The sequence below is a fragment of the Lissotriton vulgaris genome, chromosome 5, assembly GCF_964263255.1.
Source record: "Lissotriton vulgaris chromosome 5, aLisVul1.2, whole genome shotgun sequence".
Lineage (NCBI taxonomy): Eukaryota > Metazoa > Chordata > Amphibia > Caudata > Salamandridae > Lissotriton > Lissotriton vulgaris.
In genome coordinates this window covers 1894680041-1894698859 of record NC_141693.1, presented here as the reverse complement: position 1 = coordinate 1894698859, position 18819 = coordinate 1894680041, and positions in this window count along the sequence as shown.

Here is an 18819-nt window from a genome sequence, read left to right as displayed (position 1 = left end):
TAAACTCTCATATCAAGCATGGGGATATGCGGTCTGTTATAATCACCGGCTAGACACTACATTTGTCTATCCATCACATTTGGCATCCAAGCGCTCTGATTTACGGGCTCCGGTCTTTTTATTCATTGACGCTCATGCTATATGGTCTACTACCCCTAGACCTCTGCAGCAAGAAGTTACTAAACCTCAATGACTTCCTTTGTGTTAATTTATATTTCTATTTATACCTTTTGTACAATATTGCTTGTTATCATTATTTTTGACTGTATTTGCATTTTTTATTTGTTATGTTTATACTCTGTTTGTTTTCTAAACGCACTTGCTACATTTTATATGAACCTACTGCCTTCATTGTTTTTTTTTCACAGAAGAATTAGCACCAAATAATTAGAACTAAATAAAACACATATAAACAAAAAAATACAACACATTACATCCCATAATTCTGTAATGCTGGCATAATTACATCTTTCAATATTTTATTAATTTACTTTTTCTCAAATTATATGATTTTTCTTCTTTGAAGAAAGACGTGATATATATTTTGTATGAGTTACTACTGAAAGTGTATTCAGATTTCAAAAATAAAAAATATTATACATAAAAATAAAAAAATAATCCCCCATTTTTTCCGTAGTAACTTTGTGAATAGCAGCGGTTTGTGGTATTGTATTTTTAAAGCATTTCTAACAAAGGGATTTGTATCCGGTTGTGACATTTCTTTTTTAAGAGGTCCCAAACTTGTAAAAATTTGAAGAAGTCCATATTCCCTATCCCAAACCATTCTTTAAGAGCGTCAAAAGGAAGTATACAATCCCCAAACAAAAGATCCTAGACACAATAAATCCCTTTCTCCCTCCACCTGCGAAAATAACCATCATTAAAAATTTCCGAACAAAGAATAGCATTATTGCCAAGAGGAGAATACCTATGCACCCTGGGAACTCAAACCTTTTCCTTACTGCAGTTCAAACTTTATATGCGCTGATCAACATCTTAAACTTAACCCTCTTAAAATAAGCAAAATCAATCTGTCGCAATAAAAGACCCCTAGCCTCTGCCCCACAATTTGAAAAATTGAAATTTCAGAATCATCTGGATTCGCACCATTTTTCAATTCGGAAGAGTACTTCAAAGTATTGGCCCAGTCGTAAATCTGAAAATTGGGACCAGACCATCCCCACCAATCCCTCAGCAAAGTCATATATTGTAATGCCCGTCTTGGGCGGTGCCCCACCCATAAGAACCAGAGATGACCAGATCAAATTTTCGGAACCAAGCTTTATTGAATTCAAGAGGGATAGCCCTGAAATAATAAAGAATCTTTGGTAAAAAAAGAATTTTAATGACGTTACTTCGCCCCATAAGCGTCAAGTGTAGATTGCTAATTCTTTTAGTATCAGTTTTCATTTTACCTAAGAGTGGCGCGAGATTTTGATCTACAATTGTGGATGGGGCAGAGCTAATCTCGACCCAAGATACCTTGCGCTAACTACAATCCGTGAGTCAACAATATCTACCTTCTGGTTAATCACTATTTGAGTTTTACTTTCATTCATATGGTATCCAGAGACTCTCCCAAATCAAGATGTTATGACCCCAAGCTTGGCTAATGTCTCCTGTGAAGCTGGTGTGACTATTTCTAGATCGTCAGCATATCCTAAAAATGTTTACCTCCCCTCCTGGAGCACATACTGGTTGAATTGCCTGGCTCTCTTGTATTAATCTAATTAGGGGGTCAATATAAATTGCAGATAGCAAAGGAGAGCAGGGGCAGCCTTGCCTGGTACCCCGCTCTATGCTGATCTGTGTATACTCCCTTCAGTGCAATCTTGGCTACAGGATCTAAATACATGCCTTTTATAGCCGAATATAGCCTTCCCCAATACCATAGTGTTCCATAACTGCCCATAAAAAAGGCCAGGAGACCCTATCGAAAGCAAGAAAAGCAAAAAAGCATCAGAAGTACATTATACCTGAGAGAGGAGCATAATAGGACTCTCACCCCTGTTCTGAAACGGGATATATATAACGCCCTGAACAGCAAAAGGAAGCTCTACCTGTCTCATCAAAACGGGGGAGACTGACTAAGAAAAGGAGATCTATTTCTCTGGAAGGAAGTTAACATTCCTACCCTTCCCTTCAATAAAAGGATATGCACTATTGACGAACCCCATGAATATTGCGGTCCTGAAGAAGGTGTAGACACATCAGTGAGAACATCGAAACGCCTCGACGCACAATATAATAGAACCCAGCCAGATCCCAACTAGAGAACAGATATACCTGGATTTTGGATACTGTGATCTTGAATACCATTCTCATTTTGTGTCTTATATTTGCAAGAGGAAACTGGGTCATAAGAAAACAAGAATAGGGAACACGTCTTACCTATGGTGGATAGGGGTTGTTTTTGTTAGCTATTATGTTTTTTTTAAAAACTGTGGAACTTAACCGACTGCAATTTGTGTAACCTTTGTGACTTTCTTTTGCCCTTTTTCTCTCATCATTGTACTTTTTATTTGTAAAACTGTATATTTATATGTACTTTTGTATTAAAGTTGATAAAAGTGTATAACATTTTTTTATTTACTGCAGACAATTATCTGACTTTAACCTTCGATACAAAGATTTTAATAAAACATAAAGACTGTAAACGTCATATTTTTGTGTTGGCTTGACATAGAATAACAACTGTGATATTTGAATGATTGATGTGTATGAGACAGTGGTTGTGGAGTAAATAGCACATAGTCCAGGGATTTTCCTTTGACTCAAGTTGTCGACAGTACCCTGTTCCCTGGAACTCAGTAGGGTCTTCTCTTTTTGTGAAATCATCATCTGCCTCAGACGCCACCGCCTTTCCACCGTAGTGTGGCAGACATCTGGCCTCACGAAGAAAGTCTGCCCTTCAGCAGATTTCTTGGCGTCAGGTCTGGCTTTTTCAAAAACTGCCTGTCGCAGAAGAAAGTTCCAGAAGAAGATAAGAATAGCTTGTGGCCACTGATCTTGCCCAGCATTTTTCTTCACCATTAGGGGGAACCGATGGACGCGCTGTATCTCAGCTTCCCAGTTCCAGGATGATAACTCTGGGAAGGCAGACTTGAAAATCTTAATTACAAAGCCGCGTATGTCCCCCCCTCGGCATTCTCTTTAATGCCGAACAGACGCAGATTGTTTCGCCGCTGTCTATTCCCCGACTCCTCCAGCTTCCACAACACATCCATCATTCTGGCGTCATTAGCAGAGGTCTTCTGTTCGGAGCTCTCCAAGCCAGCTTCAAGACCCACTACCCGCTCCTCCAGCGCTGTTGTACGAGCCATGATTCCGTGCAGGCTTTTGTAGTCTTCCGGATTGCCCCCTGGATCTTTTTTGTCACCAGTTGGGCCCTTTTATGTTCTTGATGGGCCTCCAATTGCTTCGCTTTCTGGGTTGCATCTTTAAAAGACATTGAGGGTCCCTGCCCATCCCTAGTACCAGATTCCTGGGAGTTCTCTTGAAACCCATGGCCTTCTACTACCCCTTCATGGCCAAGATTAATATTAGAATAATCCCACTGTAGGTGTAAATCCGAGTCAGATTGGGTACAGGTGTTTTTTTTACGCCCCCCCGCCCCCCGCCTAGAATGGGTGCCAGCCTGTGTAAGCGTATCCGCGGTGTTAGGTGCACTGTCCGTATCACTGGCATCAGCCGACTTTTCCCCCTCAGATGTCTCCACTTCCAATTTGATTCCAGCAGCAGAATCTGATTCCTCTGCCATGGGAAAAAAGTTACCTCCATCCAGCGTACCGGGTATTATACCCCGTCCGTCCTGCGCCTCTGGAAGAGAGTTCAACTCAGGTTCTAGGCATCTTAGCTTAGAGATAATTGTGTTCCCTTTTTGATTTAAGGCTTGAGTAGAAGGATCAGACAAAGCTAGACTATTGCTCTCCAACTCTGGCATATCATTTGGCTCAGCCCATGCCATAACAAGGGGTACTGACAGCATAGCTTGGGCACCATCGCATAAAGAAACAGCGCTGCCAAGATTTAATGAGGTGCTCAGTACATGAATAGAGTCAGACCCAGGTGTCTCAGTCACACTTATAGTTTCCACACCCCCGACTAACCCTGGCATAGGTACAGGTGCATTTGCAATTGTTTTCTTGCTCCTCAGTAGGATAGGCGTATGCTCGACCGCACCCTTGGGCTGCGATAGGGGCTCGGGCTTACTGGTTTTCCTGCGAACATGCCGGGAACCGTCAAAGTCTTCCTCTTAGTTCCTGAGTCTGGAGTGAGGTCCATGCCGGGTTTTCCAGTGCCTGTTGTGCTGGCGTCTTTACTGCTGGAAGCCACATCCTTGGCCCCATCCTTAACAATACAGGGGGGCATCTGTCGCTGTCTACAGAAACTCCAATAAAAAATTGTCACACTCGGCCACTGCCTGACTCTGCTCCGCAAAGTCCGCAGGCAGAGTTCCGGCAGCTGTGCACTAGCAGTAACCAGCAAAACCATCCAACCGCAAAGCCACAAGAGTCTCTGGGGCCTCAACAATCGCGGCAGCCCTGGAAGCCACGGAGCTGCAGGGAAAGGAAAGAGAACCGCTGCCAAACAACGCAGTGCCTCCGGACCAGGAGAGCCGCAGATCCGCTCCAGCGCCGGCCGCAGCTCTGAAGACGCAGCACGCCCCCGGGACAGCCGCAAGTGCGTATCACACGGTAGGCTTGCGGGAAGACCGTAGCTCTTGTCAAGGCGTAGCGTAGCGGCTTAATGCAGTGTCAGCCTAGGCATTCGAACAAGCCAGGTCAGGGAGCAATCCTTCGCGCTACCTCACGCGGCTGCCATCTTGCCCCTCAAACTTTCATCCTTGTTCACATTTTACAAGCAGGGATTGAACAAGAAATGGAAGAAAGCCATTTCAAACCCCAATCTTTCAACATGGCTTCAGAAAACACATCAATCGAATCAAAAGGCATTTTTGGTTCAAAGACAGATTGGTATTTGAAAGGGCTTTCTTCCATTTCTTGTTCAATCCCTGCTTGTCATGAGTGATGTCATGAGTGATGTCACTGACCATGTCATGAGTGATGTAATATATGACGTCATCAGCAGTGGATTGCGGGCGTGCGAGTTATAGTTAGCTAAACTAACTATAACAGGGGAATTTCAATGGTTTTGTATGAGTGAAATGTCCAGCTAACTACAACATGTGTGAAACCTATGGTTTTTTCAGTGAATTTCTAAGGTTTTTTAAATGCTAATTCATAAATATAACATGGCTGAAACCTATGATTTTTCAGTGAATTTCGGAGGTTTTTTAAATGCTAATCCCTAACTATAACGTAGCTGAAACCTATGGGTTTTTCAGTGAATTTCAAAGGTTTTGTAAATGATAATTTTTAAATGTATTAATTGTTATATTTTTTTATACTGATTTACTACATTGTTTTAAACTATTTATTTTTAGATATTTTATTTTTTAAATTACATTACATATTTTTAATATAAATTGAAAAAAAAATTTTTTTTAAATATTGAAATTGTAATAATTTTTTTTTTTGGGAAACCTTTATTACGCATTAAAAGCAGAACAAATACGGGCCTACAACCATCCGGCCGGCCACGACACATGGTAAAGCAAGTTAGCAAGCAATACGGGAACTCGATAGTGTCTGCGCACAAATTAGCAACCAGCCTCAGTTACACTGGATATCTACACACTACCGAGAAACAGGAGGAGTGAAGGTTAATTTTGAATTTTAATATGTCCGAGAGTTAATCAATAGGAAGGATCAGCGTTCCAACAATCCACCGATGACCTAAGAGGGCAACGTTAACCAGAAGAAATCCAAGCAGCAGAAAACGTAATCAGACTAGCGGCATGAAAGAATACGACAGGATAGTGAGGTCAAACATATTGCATGCCAGTCGCCGCCCCCCTCGCACCGAGCCACCCCATTGACCCAAGAAAGAACAGAGAAGAGAAAGAAAACCAAAAGTAGAGAAAAAGAAGGCCCATAGAAACTGAAACGGACAAAAGAAAAACCCCACCCCTCTACCCCCACCCAACACGCATGCAGAGGCTACGGCCTGCCCCCCCCCCCCCTAGCAGTGTGTCTGTCGCCCCAAAAGAGTACCCGAAATACAGAAAAAGAATAAGGGAGAAAAAAGAATTATCACATAGGAACGGAAGAGGGCCATATACAAATACTCAGAACAATCAGCTTGTGAATCCTCGGCCGCCCAACCCCGGATCCCCGACCCATAGTAACCAATATTCAACTCCACAGTCTATTCCCTGCAGCCCCGACAGTACACTCTACCGCAGTGAAGGATAGGAAAAGCGTCCTCAGCCCTGGCCCCTGCGATCGGGGGCACCGATGTGGTCCAGTTGCGCAGTAGCCATCTTGAACGGGAGAGGTAAACGGAGCGATCCTAGCAGGACATGGCGCCACCCAGCAGGACCTGTCCACACCAAAGTCATGCGAGCGACAATGATAGAAGGGGGGACATCATGCTGTTTCAGTCTACTCAAGTCAGCCTGCCAAAGCAATGGCATCAGCTTCAGGAGAAAGTTGCGAATGTCGCCAGTGAAGCACAAAGGAATAGTCAAACATGGCGTCCAGGGACGGCTCTCCGGCCATTGCTCAAACCCCCCGTCCTCAGGCCGCTGCTCCGCCTTGGCAATCAACGCCGAAACGCCATCAGGCTCTCGCACCCTCAATTCCTTAAAGCACACCTGGGTAGGCACTCCACTGTGATCGGGGGCAGGATGTGGCGCAGTGTCCTGCAGTCGAGCGCCACCACGTCCCATCGGGGGCAAATAGGGGGAAGTAGCATCCAGGCGATCTCTTAGGTCCCGGGCATTATCTTGTATGGCAGCTCTCAAAGTGCTCAATGCGCGCAGGATGTCTCCAACCTTCAATGGTGCCACAAAAGTGAATGGGGCAGCGGGCCCCTGCACGCGGGGCTCGCAAGAGTGTTCTATTCCTCGAGGCTGGTCGCCATTATCTCTCCCGCACAGTTGGGCGCCCAGTCCTGGTTCCGCAGGATATGCACTAGCGGGGAGCACAGAAGCAGCACGAACCATACTGACACCATGCACGGCGCCGGTGCAATATAATCAATCGGACCTCTCACCGGCAGCAGCACGGAGGAAGCGCAGGAGCAGGGAGCACAACCAACAATATGGTTTCCACCGCTTCGCCGGCGGAGACAAGCGAGCCAGCAGCGCCGTACACGGACCAGGGCGTGGATACAATGTTTCACTGCCTGCCACAATAGTTCCCAAGCGCGAGGACAATCAAGGCTGCGCGGAGCCCCGCAGCGGTAATCACAGCGCAGCGACCATTCCCCGCCGGTTGCCACTTCTCCGCTTCAGAGTCCGAGGAGATCACAATCATGGCCGGCCATCTCGAGGACAAAGACCCGTTCAGCTGCAGCCGGCGCCAGAAAGGAGAGAAGGGCGCCCCGGCCCTTCCACTGCAGGGAGCGTTCAGGTAAGCACACCGCTGGATGCAGAATCGTCTCCCGGTCCCGAGGATTGAATGCAAAAACAGGATTAGCAGCAATTGAGGTCGCGGACTGGGAGAAAAGCGAAAGGATCGGCGGAGCCGAGGGATCAGGCGGCCATCGTGGATGTAGGCTAGGCTCCTCCCCTGTAATAATTTTTATTTTATTTTATATATTTTTTAATTTATATATATTTTATATAGCAGGCAATGATATCCAATGGAAGGAAATTCAAGTTACTGTAAGTACGGTTAGAAATACTTTTCAGGATCAGTAGTGGGCTAAAAGATGCAGCACTGAGGTCTCTCCTGATAACAGGTTAGTAAATTGGAATTCGTAGTTGGCTGATTTTAGAGGAATTTTTTAAAGTTCTAAAACTCCACACTTAGAAGAATTTCCAAGTGAAACTATTCAATGTTGGCCTGTGGAAGGAAATTCAAGTTACTGTAAGTACGGTTAAAATTACTTTTCAGGATCAGTAGTGGGCTGAAAGATGCAGCACTGTGGTCTCTCCTGAGAACAGGTGAGTACATCGGAATTCGTAGTTCGGCTGATTTTAGAGGAATTTTTTAAAGTTCTAAAACTCCACACTTAAAAGAGTTTCCAAGTGAAACTATTCAATGTTGGCCTATGGAAGGAAATTCAAGTTACTGTAAGTACGGTTAAAATTACTTTTCAGGATCTGTAGTGGGCTGAAAGATGCAGAACTGAGGTCTCTCCTGATAACAGGTTAGTAAATCGGAATTCGTAGTTGGCTGATTTTAGAGGAATTTTTTTTAAATTCCAAAACTCTACACTTAGAAGAATTTTCAAGTGAAACCAGTCAATGTTAGCCTATGAAAGGAAATTCAAGTTACTGTAAGTATGGTTAGAATTACTTTTCAGGATCAGTAGTGGGCTGAAAGATGCAGCACTGAGGTCTCTCCTCATAACAGGTGAATAAATCGGAATTCGTAGTTCATCTGATTTTAGAGGAATATTTTAAAGTTCCAAAACTCCACACTTAGAAACTTTTCTGATGAAAACCACACAATAGATTCCTATGGAAGGAAATTCAAGTAACTGGTAAGTATGACTAAAATTACTTTTCAGGATCAGTACTGGGCTTAAAATTGCAGCGCTGAGGTAATTCCTGATAACAGGTGAGTGAATCGGAATTCGTACTTCGGCTGATTTTAGAGGAATATTTGCACAATGCTGAATGAAGGGGGCGGTGCCTGAGGTGACGTGTGCAAATACGCCCTCTGGCGCGTTTTAAGTTGGGGAATTAATTCCTCTTCAATCCTGAGGTCCCCTGTGGGCCAACTAGCCCACCAGGTACCTCCAGTATGCGCCAGGGAGCTGCGTTGCAGAGAGGTGTTCAGAGGCCACTCCCCTTTTTACAACACAATATATATATGGAATTTGTGGAAAATGTGCAGCAAAAGGGGGTGGGGGAGGCTGGATTTCTTCAGTTTGTTATGTTTTCTGCGGTAGCTTGAGCTACAGGGTGCTCTTTCAAATTTGCAATGTATTGTACCTTTTTCAATGCTAGTTTTCTGTGGGTTTGGATTAACCAGTTTTTATGAAGTACTGTAGTGGCAATATATGCTTCAAGATATTTTACCCGAAAATTTTCAATACATATATTTGTAATTGAACACCTGTTAGACTGACTAGAATAAGTTGAATCATGAATCTGAATCCATGTACCTTCCGCATTTAGGTTTAGGGCAGTATCTTTCCTTTGGAGGTTTTCGACAGGGAAAAGAACTGATCATCCAAGTGACGAGCTGCAGCCACTGAAGCCTTTTGTAAATACTTTTAAGCAACAAAGGAGGGACATATAAGGGCAATATTTACGGGGGTCCAGTGTACCTGTCCTAAGAGCATATAACCAAGTAATGTACAAAGTTCCCCAAGATATAATGTTAGTGTAGCAAGGTAGTCTCTCTCTCTATGAATAACGGTGCAATCAGTAGTCAGGGAGCCGAAGGGGTCCCTTGTCGGAACTAGGAAGCCTCACACAACTAATTAGCTGGATGACTTGTTTTCATCCCGCAAGATGGTTGTCTTGCCTCATCAACGGCTTCCTGCTCCAACGTCAAGCCGGCGCTGCAATGCCTGACGGGTAACACAAAGTGCTACACTTTTATGGAGTTCTTTTGTTCCTTGCTGTTGGTGGGTGCGTGTGAGGGGCCTGGGAAAGTGAAGTAGTGAGCGTGGGAAAGTGTGTTAAAAAAGGTTAGTTTAGTCCACTAAGACAACTTTATTCATGTGGCTAACTGCCTTATTAAAAAGGGTGAAAGGAGGGGTACCGAGACGCAAAATCAATGTAGTTTGGCCTCGATCAACACTCACCTGTGGTCAACATGTTTCATGCCTTATAGGCAATTCTTCAGGACCTATTTGTGCTCATAAACTTATAAGGGGCCCAGAATGGGCTACAGTGTATACAGTATACAACCTGGTGGGTCAGTAACCAGAGCAGGCCGGTGGTCCTGCGTGCAAATCAAACCTAGAGGAATGAAGAGAAAGAGTTAAATGCAGAAAAATACATGCTAATATGTTGCATGTAAAATCTAGACACAAAAGCCGAGCGTATGTTATCACCCAGTACGGTCATGTGACTAAGGGTGTTCATTGTATTGTTAAACAAAGTGTATCAACATCTAGTGACTAATCGGACTGATAGTCTATATCTTAGTCATATGGCAAGCTCAGTCAGTTAGTAGTTGCGAAGATGAGAGACCACTGAAGCCGGTAAGAGGTAAGGGGTCTTACCCTAAAACCCATGCGAAAAATCCCTGCAGACTGTTCTTGTGGGACCTGTGCTTCTAGGTGATTACCTCCAAGGTGGAGCGAGGAACAAAACAGGGTTATTAAACCCAGTAAGGGCACAGGAGGGGGAAAGTCCTGACCTCAACCGAAAGCAGAATCTTGGAAAAAGGACTTGGTTTCGTCCCCACTCCAACTCCAGACAGCTTTCAGGAGATGATCGAAATCAGACAACTCTTCAGAAAGATACGCCTACGGGTTTTCTTTGATGATAAACCCGAACCAAGTAGTCAAGATACTGGACTATGTAAACCCTCCACCTTTACCTCAACGGATGGGATGGTCCCCCCAGAGGTTCTGACGTTTGAGCGAGCAGTCCTTGCCAGCCTGAAAAACAAACCCCAATTGCATAATCTGACGAACGCGGAGAGACAGGCCTCAATTGCATTGGGAAATGACAACACCATCGTCATCAAACAAGCAGATAAAGGGGGAGCAACGGTGATCCAAGACTACGAAGACTATGATCTAGAATGCAGACGACAGCTGTCGAATAGCACCCATTACAGACCTCTAACCGTGGACCCCACCAAACGCTTGACTACCAGCATTATGAGTTTGGTGATAGAGGGCGAAACAAATGAATGGATAACCAAGAAGGAAGCCGACCACCGGCCTGCTCTGGTTACTGACCCACCAGGTTGTATACTGTATACACTGTAGCCCATTCTGGGCCCCTTATAAGTTTATGAGCACAAATAGGTCCTGAAGAATTGCCTATAAGGCATGAAACATGTTGACCACAGGGGAGGGTTGAACGAGGCCAAACTACATTGATTTTGCGTCTCGGTACCCCTCCTTTCACCCTTTTTAATAAGGCAGTTAGCCACATGAATAAAGTTGCCTTAGTGGACTAAACTAACCTTTTTTAACACACTTTCCCACGCTCACTACTTCACTTTCCCAGGCCCCTCACACGCACCCACCAACGGCAAGGAACAAAAGGCCTCCATAAAAGTGTAGCACTTTGTGTTACCCATCAGGCATTGCAGCGCCGGCTTGACGTTGGAGCAGGAAGCCGTTGATGAGGCAAGACAACCATCTTGTGGGATGAAAACAAGTCATCCAGCTAATTAGTTGTGTGAGGTTTCCTAGTTCCGACAAGGGACCCCTTCGGCTCCCTGACTACTGATTGCACCGTTATTCATAGAGAGAGAGACTACCTTGCTACACTAACATTATATCTTGGGGAACTTTGTACATTACTTGATTATATTTTGTAAATACTTGTCAAACTGATGGCCTCGTGGGATACCTATCAGTGTCCTTAATCTAATGCAGATCAATCATTTGCTGGTGTTCAGTTTAGGAGATGAGGTGGTGGTTATTTACTTCTACACGGATATGCTGGCTGGCGCTGTTCAAGGCATTTTCAAGTATAAGACCGTATTGGGCTAAGAGCTTAACTTTGCCGTATCGAATGGCCACTTGTCTTCCTCAGCACGGGATTGTCTCTTATCTCAAAAGGCAGCTTCAAGAATGTTTCACCTGAGAGTGGTACAGGTGATTACTGCAAGTGCGCCTGCATCTGGCCATGACCTGTGATACTGCTCGGCTTTATAAGGATGTCTTCAGTCAGGTGAGTTTCCACGTATGAAGCTCAAAGCTGATTATTGCACCCCCAGTAAATCCCTGGGCTGTAGCGTATACACCATCCTCTGGCAGCTGTGTGCAAGCCCAAAGGTTTAACTTGAAGCGCAAATCTGAGGCTAGCCCTGAAGTACAGTACATTGGAGCACCTTCCCTCGATCATCGGCTTCCTTCACCATATGTCTGCCAGGGCTGCAATATTTCCTTTATGGTTCACTTCTGAGGGAAACACAGTGTTTGAGTCAGGGCTGGAGCTCACCAGTATTCTGTGAAATCAAAATCTTCTATCTGTTCCACCTGAGAGATCTGCAGTCACCCAAACAAGTGAAGTTGTTTTGTGAATCTTGAAGCACTACAACTATCTGGTTGCTCTAGCCTTGCAGGGGCAACTCCCATTTTGTAACCTTGTACCATGCTCAGGTTGAGGGGGCATTTGATGAGGTTCCTTCCCAGGTGCTGGAGCGAGTTTGTACCCAGAATACCTTCACTCACAGAGGTGTCACCAGGCTATGATGAGGATGAGGGTTCAAATCAAGTAAATAATATGGAGGGGCCAAGATCCTTTTACCAGTTTCTTGGGAGAGCGAACTACTGTGGATGTCCTGGAAAGAGTTTCAATCTCCCTCATAAGTGTGGTGATCCATTGAATCATGTGAAGTGTATGGTATGAGTGGATCCATGTACTGTGTGTATGAGGTTGTCTGCAAGAGCCGGTGCCTCTAGCACAAGGTGGTAGTTCTCTGCAGAAAGATGAAGGCAATGATGCGACCCCTCACCATTGAAGCAACCCATACCCATTCCCCCAGTTTCAGAAAACTACTGTCCCTCAGATTCCATTATTTTGTATGCATTACTGACTTTCTAGAAAGATCTCAACAGCATCAGGTGGGAGTCGGCAACAAAACTTAAACAGATGTTTGTTGCTATTTCCTACGAGGCTGGGAATAATCCTAGAAGTAAAGAAAAATACCTCCAACGCTTGGAAGACAAGGAGGTGGACGACGTTACAAAACGGAAGAATTACAATAAAGTGAGGGAATCACCGAAATCACACAGCGTCCTTAGAAATAAATTTTGGGGTGCAGCAAGAACATTGTTTAGTCAGGCCAGGCAACCAGTACCTGACTGAAGAGAACACAATACATATCCTATCCATGAGTTTTCACAACATCACGGGGCACAACCCAGTCACCACCGACATCCTCTGAACATTACTGTTTAAGTGTGCACAGTGGCAGGGTAGAACTGAAGCGAAGAATGTAAAGTTACTAATTAGAGGTGTGTTTTACCTATCACATCATAATCTTTATTTCGGTACATTTAGTACCATAAAAGAAACATCATAAAAACACATGCATATACAATAAGGCATAATCATTATGAGTAAGTAATACAAAAGTGGAGTAAGAATAGAGATTTGACCAAAAACTCCGGAACAATTACAGCCGCAGTTATCACTACATTTAAAAACATTTTAAATACATAGGAATTAAAAAGGCATATACACAATTCAGTAAAACAATAAGCATGGAGTAGCTCATAGGTTCCCAAATAAAAATATATAATTACAATTTCAGACCTAATTTAATTCTTATGAAATTTACAGCTAACAGGAATCTACTGATGCCATAAATAATTACCTGGCTGGTATCTGTCTTTAGGATCCTTACTGCTTCTTTGTAGGATCTTATGCCCATGTTTAAGCAAAGAGATCTGATCCATCTTTTTCTGGGTGCCGTATAAGCCGAACAAAACAATAATACATGAAAATCATCTTCCCTGGCTTTGTCGGAACATAAAGGGCATGGATCGTTGCTATTGCTTTCCCACTTTGCTAAAATTACGTTTATCCTTAATATACCATATCTATATTTCATATAGAGTGTCTTAGCAAGAGGTGGATGTACCTAGTCAAGAAAATCTTCATAATATGCTACATCCTTAAACATTAGGAAATTAGGTGGCTTGCGGCGTCAAGATGACGGTCACACTTTGAGAGTGCTCCGGACCCCCTCCGTCATCCACCGCCTAATTGCTGCCATCAGCCTCTGATTCCCTTCTCCACACATTGGACTTAGTTTCCTGTACCTCCCGCGACCCCTTGGTGTCCTTGGGCGGCCGAGTCAGCTCTTCTCCCTTTTGAGCTCCTCCAGCCCGCGGGCCGCCATACTCAAAATGGCGGCCCCCGGGTAGCACGGGCCGAGACCCGATCGCGGCGCCCCCCCTCCTGTGACTGGCGGACAGGGACGGCGGGTCCGCGAGGCTGATCCTACGCCTCGGGACCGCGATTCTGCCTGTTGGAGCTGGGAGCCTGGAGGAGGCGCGGACGCCCGAGGCCCCGGGTGCCGGGAGCCGAGCTCGGGGGTGGCTGGTCCGCATAGCCGCCTGGAGCTACAGGCGGGGCGGCTGGTGCTGTGAAGGCGGTCACTGGTCCCGGTGCGACGTTGGAGGTGCGGGAGTAGCAAGCCCTGCTTTGAGCTGTGCCTTTGTGGGAGGTGAGGAGCGCCTGGAGAGGGTCGAGCATCCGGGGCCCTGCTGCATGCCCTGAAGCCTGAACTCACCCCGGCGTGCCCCCCGTGGGAGAGGCCCCCTGGGCTCCGGGATCAGGTGTTGCCCTGGGGGGGGCCTACTGAGGATGGACGTGGATTGCCGGGGGCTTGTTGCTGCTGCCCCCGAGACCTTTCTTCCTCCCCGGCGGGGAGGCCACACCACCGCCACCCCCCCCTCCTCGCTGGATTGGTGGAGCGGAAGGCCGCGGCCTGATGATTCTCTGAGGGACGGAGGTGGACCTGGTTCACCCGAAGGCCCCGCGACTAAACTGAAATGCTGCACGTCTGGTCTGTCGGCCTGTGCTGGGGCGAGCCCTTTTCTTGCGGCCTGTTGGTCTGGAAGCCCGTCGTTCCTGTGCAGCGGCCTAGCCTGGGGGTAAGACGGCCATCTTGTAGGGTGGCATCCCCGTCAACATCATCCCCCCTTTCCTCCCCCCCATCCTCCCGGAGCTGGGATTGGGGGTTCTTGGGGTTGACGGATTTGAGCATAGGGGTGGAGCTTGGCTGCTGTATCGGGTGGTGGGCGACGCTGCCGGGAAGCCCTTCTATTTGTGTTTGCTCTCCTGCTGGTTGGCCTGCCCGGGACCATGGGGAAACCCAGGGCCCCCCCGACTTCTGGCCTCTCAACCCAGATGACGATGGAGGGAGATCTTTCGGCAATCCTGCAGGCGATCAGCTCATCCCAGGCATCCGCGGAAAACAAGATAGGAGATGTGCGAGTGGATGTGGCCTTAATCCGCCAAGATCTTCGCAAGGCCACAGAATGCATCAACAAGGTGGAATCTCGAGTGTCCACGGTGGAAGACAATGTAAACGCCCTCAAGTCCCAAGTAGCCCGTCTCAAGTCGCAGTCCTCATAACTACACCGCAGAGCGGAGGATGCCGAAAACAGGGCGCGTTGCAATAATCTGAGCTTTTTGGGCCTTCCCTAGGGCGTTGAGAAAGATCATGCCGCCACCTTTATGGAGACCTGGATCCGCTCCTGGATGCCTACGGAGAAGCTCTCCGCCTGGTTTGCGGTCGAGCGGGCCCATCGTTCCCTCGCCCCAAGGCCGCCGCTGGGTGCCCCTGTACGTCCTGTTATTCTATGGGTCCTCAATTTTCGCAACAGGGACCCTGTCCTGGTTGAGGCCAGGAACCTGGGGCCACTCCATTACCAAGACTCTAAAATACTAGTCTTTCTGGACTACTCCAGAGAGGTCCAGGCAACACGTCGCTCCTATGACGAGGTGAAACAAAAACTCAGAGTGATGGGCCTCCGCTATGGGCTCCTCTTCCCGGCCCGCCTCAAGGTGCTCTTCCGAAACAAGACCTACTTCTTCGACTACCCCCAGGCGGCATGGACCTGGCTCACGGAGGAGCAACCCCTCCTGCCGGGTGCCCCTCTTTCCCCTGCTTGGGGGGCCCCAGGTCGACAGTCAGCCTGCACCGAAGCCGCAACGATGCCGGACAGGATCCCGGAGGAGAGGTGGCCGTCGGGGTGGGGGCTCCCGATCGCCGGAGGTGCGGTCCCGGCGCTCGCCACCTCAGGACCAGGGACAAGGACCTGATCCCCCACCGTCGGCTTCCTCCTTGATTGACCTGAGCAGCGTCCCTGGTCCCGGCGCAACTCTGCGGTGTGCAGTGTCGGACTCGGACCTGTCGGGAAGCCCTGTGATCCGTGGCTCTGATGGGGAGACCGGATTGTGAACGATGCTGCCTGGGCAACAAGCCCCCGGCAATCCACGTCCATCCTCAGTAGGCCCCCCCCAGGGCGACACCTGATCCCGGAGCCCAGGGGGCCTCTCCCACGGGTGGCATGCCGGGGCGAGTTCAGGCCTCAGGGCATGCAGCAGGGCCCCGGACGCTCGCCCCTCTCCAGGCGCTCCTCACCCCCAACGAAGGCACAGCTCAAAGCAGGGCTTGCTACTCCCGCACCTCTAGCGTCGCACCGGGACCAGTGACTGCCTTCACAGCACAAGCCGCCCCGCCTGAAGCTCCAGGCGGCTCCGCGGACCAGCCACCCCCGTGCTCGGCTCCAGGCACCCGGGGCCTCAGGCGTCCGCGCCTCCTCCAGGCTCCCAGCTCCAACAGGCAGAATCGCGGTCCTGAGGCGTCGGATCAGCCTCGCGGACCCGCCGTCCCTGTCCGCCAGTCACAGGAGGGGGGGCGCCGCGATCGGGTCTCGGCCCGTGCTACCTGGGGGCCACCATTTTGAGTATGGTGGGCCGCGGGCTGGAGGGGCTCCACCCTGGGGTCCCTTACCGCTGCGACTGCCTGTGGCTCCCTGCACCAGTTCCTGTGGAGCTCATTTGACTTGTTTGGTGGGGAACTCATCGAGGCTTTTATCCGGGGCTACAGTAATCTCACCAAGATGTATATGTTTTAGCTGATAGCCTGTCATCTGTACACATGGAGGGGGTCCGACTCAGCCATGTTCCTCTGTGGTTGCTAACCGTTTTAGCTATTTCCCTCCCCGGGATGTGCTGGTGTTTACTTGTTTAGGGCGACAGATGCTTCACTTTGCGAAGTGTAGGGTGGGGGGCGTTGGAGGGCGAGGGTGGGGATGGACATCGTTGTCTCCTGGAAGTTTGTTGTTTTAGGCCGCCTACAGGCCGCCGTGTTCTGTTCCTCTTGGTAGCACAATGGCTTTCCTTTTTTTCCTGGCTGGCGCGCACACCATTACTTTCTTTACCCTTGTCCTGGGACCCTGGGTCTGGGTGGGGCTTCCTCTTCGGCCCGGCATGACTTTTCTCACACACCTGCAGTACCTGACTTTCCTCTTCATACATGTCCCCGACCCATAACAGACCTCTTCACATTCTCTCCTGGAATGTAAACGGCTTCTTAGACCGCATCAAGCGCACCACGGTGCTCCGTGCTACCCATCGCCACATGCCCGATGCCTTACTTCTCCAGGAGACGCACCTGCTGGGTTCCCACTGTCATTTCTTGGCCCGTTACGGGTTCGACCGAGTCTGGCACTCCGGCTTCACCCGGGGTTCCCGGGGGTGGCCATTCTCCTTAGACAGGGGCTTCCCTTCACCCTAGTTACCTTGGACACCGATGCGCAGGCAACGTATGTGGGCCTGTCGGGACTGATTGAAGGAAATCCTGTGAACCTGCTGTGCACCTATATTCCCCCAGCGGTATTGGCGCCCACTCTTCAGCGCCTGATGCAGGTGATTTCCTCCCTCCCCCAGGGCCTCACGGTCATCGAGGGAGACTTTAACGCTGTCCTGCAGCCCTCCCATGACGTGACGGGCGCTTTGTCGGCGCAGCGGTTGGTCTCCACGAAGGCCCTAATGCGATGGACCTCGGCTCTAGGTCTCTGCGACGTTTGGAGGGTGTGGCACCCCCGATTGAAACAGTATACACACACGTCGCCAGCCCATCACACCCACTCCCGTATAGATCTTGTCCTAATGCCGACCGAGTCTGGCACTCCGGCTTCACCCGGGGTTCCCGGGGGTGGACATTCTCCTTAGACAGGGGCTTCCCTTCACCGTAGTTACCTTGGACACCGATGCGCAGGCAACGTATGTGGGCCTGTCGGGACTGATTGAAGGAAATCCTGTGAACCTGCTGTGCACCTATATTCCCCCAGCGGTATTGGCGCCCACTCTTCAGCGCCTGATGCAGGTGATTTCCTCCCTCCCCAGGGCCTCACGGTCATCGAGGGAGACTTTAATGCTGTCCTGCAGCCCTCCCATGACGTGACGGGCGCTTTGTCGGCGCAGCGGTTGGTCTCCACGAAGGCCCTAATGCGATGGACCTCGGCTCTAGGTCTCTGCGACGTTTGGAGGGTGTGGCACCCCCGATTGAAACAGTATACACACACGTCGCCAGCCCATCACACCCACTCCTGTATAGATCTTGTCCTAATGCCCGCCATGCACTGTCAACTGGTGTCGGGGTCGGTGATCCTCCCTAGGGGAATATCCGACCATTCCCCCATATCTCTCCGCATCGGCTCCCCCACTGTGGGCCCTCGGACGGTTTGGCATCTGAACGCTTGGTTCCTGCAAGATTCCACATTGGTAGAGTCCCTTGGTCAGGAACTGCGACACTATTTTTCTGCCAACACGGGTTTGGTCCCCGCACAGGGAACACTCTGGGAGGCTGGTAAGGCGGTGGTCCGAGGGGTGGCCAGAGGACTGGTCCACGCCAAGCGTGCGGACCAGGTTGCCCGACGGGTCCAATTGGAATCCCAGGCGGCACAATTGGAGATACAGGCGACACCACCAGGCACTTGGCGGTAGTCCGTGATGAGATTCGGCGGATCTCCTTGGAATCGGCCAAAATGCTCTGGCGTTCCTCCGTGGCACGTATCTATGGCTGGGGGGATAACATTGGTAAACTCCTTCATAACCTGGTGTCCTACCCCAGAGCC